General features: G+C 39.2%; 1 long non-coding RNA gene across 1 annotated transcript in view; it reads right to left on the bottom strand.

Moving 5' to 3' along the window:
* Positions 1-1,479: 1,479 nt before the first annotated feature.
* The window catches only part of LOC104953979 (uncharacterized), an 8,105-nt gene continuing 4,859 nt past the window's right edge, over positions 1,480-4,725 (bottom strand). The window contains exon 4 of the long non-coding RNA XR_799281.1: positions 1,480-1,491. This is a non-coding gene — a long non-coding RNA (uncharacterized lncRNA). The remainder of the gene's footprint in view (positions 1,492-4,725) is intronic.

Genomic DNA, 4,725 nt, shown 5'->3' with positions numbered 1-4,725 from the left:
TGAGCAAACTGTTTCTCTCTCAGTGCTCTGCTTCCGACTCCCAGCTCCACAGCCGCACTGCTTGAATAAAACAGAAGCTATAGTCAAGTGGACATTTTAGGGTTAGAGCCCAGCTGTACACGATGATGATGTTCTCTGCCTGACATGTTCAACTTTCTTACATGCTTTAAGGATAAGTGGGCAAAAACATCAACCATATTATATTCTGTATTTAAAACTCTTATGTTGTGTCCGGGTCTCCCGTGACCCGTTTCAAGTTTTTTGTATCGGAACTAGGCTTCATGATATCCTCCACAACAGCTATAGAAACACTACAAAAACTGATTTTGACCATTTTAGCCAAGTCTGAAGGTCTCTAAAAAAAAAAAAGTATATCCTTTGGTGTTTGGGTCGGGGGAGACCCAGCAGAATTTTTTTGGGTCACTCGAGGTCAAATTTGGCCCAATCAAGATTCATCTTTGACTTTAGACACCTCTTCCCCTTCATCCACTGTAACAATACTTTAAAACTTCTTGGGGGGAGATTGTATTCTAATATTAGTCTATTATAGTCAGATAACGTAATGATCCACTGTCTTCACTATAGGAAATATAATGAGTGAATTTAATCACATGTTTTACTTCAATATGTGTTGTAATGTTTTTTGGGGCCATAAAATAAAAACGCGATTGTACGGTTATGAATGCATTATAAGTTAGTTATGATGTAGTTAAAACAATATTGGATGATAGTCATTATTTTTGAGTGTTTTGGACTGAGATAAATCATGGGTCAAAATCGACCGGTAACAGCTTTCAAACACAAGACAAGGGTTAACTCAAAGATATCAGGCTGCTGATTTTATTACATATGAATCAATGTATACGTTCCAGCTTCTCTAACACTTCTATTTGCTGTTTCTCTTTGTCATATATGGGAATATATCAAGTATTTAAAGGTTAAGAACATAGGCCAGATAACAGCTAATTGAAAACATCGCATTGGCTTATTAGGAATTGTGATTGCAATGTTTTCCCATTTCATATATTAACCACTTAACGGACTTATCAAGAAAATAATCGGCAAATGACTTGATTATGAAAAGAATAAGTTAGTTGCAGCCCCTACCCCAAGCTAATCCTAAGCCTTAGCATCGTTGGTGCCATGCACAGTGTTGAACATATTGTAATTCTTAAAGAGACTCTGTGTCAATGTTCATTCATTTATTTTTGTATCATTTCGGCTCACTTATCTTTCCTTTTTCTCCGTGTGAAACTGAATATGTTTACACTGAAACCAGAGGCTCTTCTGTTTTCTCAAAAGTCTTAAAAAAAACAATTGCAGGAAAACTTTACAACTTCCTTGACCTTTCTTTACCCACTGAATGCTTTGCCACTCAACAGACTGGCAGTGGGCCCAACACGGCTCCCTCCGGGGGCCCTAACATAATGGTTGGAAAAGGGAGTACGTCTGTTGTGTTTTCGTGCCCCGAACAGAAGAAGACAGGGTCTGCTTTTTCATTTGTATACTGGAGAGGAAATGCCTTCACTTGTTTGGCTGCATTGCACTGCTACCATCTGTGTCCTGAGTACACGTGTAAAGCGATGACATGTTTTGTTGCATCGAGGAAATAACCGGGGAAAGTTACAAAGACGGTTGACTGTATGTAAGTGGCATGCGAGGAATGTCTTTCACAGTTTTGCACAAACAGCTTTGAAGTGTCCACATGGTTTTATCAAGAGCAGCACCTCGGTATGTTTTTCCATCAGAGGGGGCCACCTGTGTTCCTGGAAGGATTAGTTTGGAGAAAGATGGAGGACGGATTAGATGGTGTTACTGGTTTAGCCTGGGAGTTTGAGCTACCCCCCCCCTAAAGCGGGCAGTGTTTTAAAAAATGAACAAGCTTTGTCTTTATTCAGCGCACACACACAATGAGCACAATTTCAGCTTTCATCAGCATGTCCTAGTTTCAGCTCCCTGCTTCACTTCCTGTTTGTGTTCTATGGGAAGCTGTTGGTACCGCTCTCAGCGAAAGATGTGAATGAACATGGAGCAGGCAGTGATGTTGAAAGCATTGACCCTCTGCTTTTGATCTCTCTACTAAGAGGGAAAAACATGACCATCAGCTTTGAGATGATGCGAGTTGATGTCCATATAAGGACTTGTTTTTTTAAGTGGCTTGAAATAAGACTATTTGTAAAGAATATTGCTTTTATTTGACTTTTTTATTGTTATTTAACTTTGTTTTTTGAAGGGGCAGGTAAAATAAGATGCTCTTCTCCCTGCTCCTTTCCACCATACACTATAAAAAAACAGTATAAGTGTACATTTTTATTTAAAAATAACTGTCATGTGTGGAATAAACTAATGAAACAAAAATAAATTCCATTTAAAAAAAGCTGAAAACTTCAGTTAAATTGTGACGATTTTGTTGTTATTTGAAAATCCGTTCCATGTCCTAAAACAGTCCTGTGTTCTCTCTGTGTACTTTGTGGTGATTGTGTTTGGCTCCGTCTTTAAAGAGGCCAGAAAGAGAAAAAGAAAGAAAATGAGACGGGAACATGCTTGGCCCCGGGAGTGGAAAAGATGGGGTCCTTTGCATTCTTTCCATACAGTCAATCTGAAATATTTGAGACTGTAGCCACAATTGATGGTTTCGCATACTTTTCTCCCTGTGAGGCAGCTTTTGAGTGGCGCTGTTTTATTCACAGTGATGTCACTGTGGAAAGGGAAAAAAGAAACCTGCAACACTGCCATCTAGTGGCGACCTTCTGTCTGCATTGTTATTATGCCTGCTTCTATGTAGGGTAGGTAAGAATGGAGAAAGCAGCTCGAGTGCGCTAGAATTTGAAAGTACACAGCCGAAAAAAAATCTGTCCCCTTCCTTCCGACCACATGACCAATGAGGGCACGAGATAAGTTTGTGCACGAGATGGAAGGCTGACAGGCAGGTAGGCCATCCCATGGAATATAACAAAAAGTGTTTCTGAAGTGAATTACCTACCCTACCTTTAAGGAGGGAATTTCTTTCTTCTAGTGAAAGTTGATCTGGATTTCAAAAAGCAATCACTTTGTATCACACTGTATACTTTACTTCATGTATGTGTGTTGTTTTCTTTATAGTTGCATATTAGGCTCTAGGTTAGATTTAGGGAGAGTGAGTTTACTTTTATTATCGTGATCTATGACTTCCTTAAGATACAAATAAATTACCATTTTGACAGAGTTTGTAGCAGCCAAAAAAAGCTTGTAAATGAGGCTCTCCACTGTTAAATTAATTGTGAATATACTTCCCAATTGTATTCCTCACTAATTAATCAATATAATTTAAAATATATATGAAAATGACAAAAATCATCATAATGGACACAAAATCCCAATTGGATGCCTTTTTAAATTGCTTGTTTTCACTTTTGCTTTAAAATATGACTAAATAATAAATATCAACATAGTCGCCAGTTGATTATCTGACTATAAAGTAAGTGTAATCAAAATGCTTCACCTCTACCCCTGCATACAGTTAATAAACTGTACTATAAACCTGAAACACCAGCTTGATAATTGAGTAATTGCTCACTTACCTATAGTTTGCATACTTTTGAACCTTTTATAAATTGATTTGTCCTTTTTAATTGCCACTTGCAGTTGAGCAGGAATGTGTCTCATGAGTTTTCATTGTGCTGAAATGAACCCAGTAAACCCAGGCTGCAGTTCCTGGTCTCCCAGCAGGTGGCAGTATGAGTCTGAACATCTCCTCTGCTCCTGTTTCTGACCACAGACACTGAACATAAGGATCTGGTTAGTGAGAATATCGCTGTGATGTAATGGTCCAGGCGGCCCTGAGGACCCTTTCTCTCTGTTTACGCTCCATAAAGGCCAAACCCAAATAACTAGAAGAGTTTGTGCTGACGTCAAGGGACCATGTTGAGTCAGTCGTGTAGTGTCATTAGGATGTTAAATAGTAGTAATGTCTCACATGTTGGTTGATTATTAGATTTACATGGATTTTCATGCTTTCTTTGTAGGGTGTGATATGCTAAGATACACTTTAAAACATATTTAATCAACCACACTCAGTATGCTATTTGTGTTTTTATAAGAAATGGTCTTATTGCATACGATATTGCATCAGAATCACGGGTTATTTTGCGACTAAAACAAGATTTCATTGACATTCTTTAATTGTTAATTTCACATTTTTTAAATCAGCCTGAACCAACAATAGTGAGGCTTTTAGTGCTGGTGTGATTTTATTAATCTCTCCTTTTAACATAACACCAAACCAGCAGACACAAAGCGTTATTCAGCTTTTGTGGTCAACAGTTGAATACAATTTTCAATTAGTTTGTGTTTGCTTCCATTAGAAACATAACCCAGACACAGGGTGGGCATTTTGTGTGGTTTCATGTGTGTGTGTGTGTGTGTCTGGCGGGGATTTTAACACAGAATCTCTGTTACCCCTCCACTGTGCTGTCGCCACATCTACCTCCAAATGCATCCCAGTAGACACACACACACACACACACACACACACACACACACACACACACACACACACACACACACACACACACACACACACACAGTCAGTGCCCCAGTGTGCACACACACAGTGAAGTAGCTGTACTGGCTGCCAGCTCTCAGAGAGGGCCACTTTGTTTCACCTCTGACTTGGATTCACGCCAAACAATCTGAGAGTCGCTCACTGGGTCATTTGATGGAGTAATTGAATTGGGGGGGGGGGGG

Source organism: Notothenia coriiceps, unplaced genomic scaffold (genome assembly GCF_000735185.1).
Source record: "Notothenia coriiceps isolate Sejong01 unplaced genomic scaffold, NC01 NC01_scaffold00022446, whole genome shotgun sequence".
NCBI lineage: Eukaryota > Metazoa > Chordata > Actinopteri > Perciformes > Nototheniidae > Notothenia > Notothenia coriiceps.
Note: the sequence above shows the minus strand (reverse complement) of the source record. Positions and strands in the feature narration are given on the sequence as shown.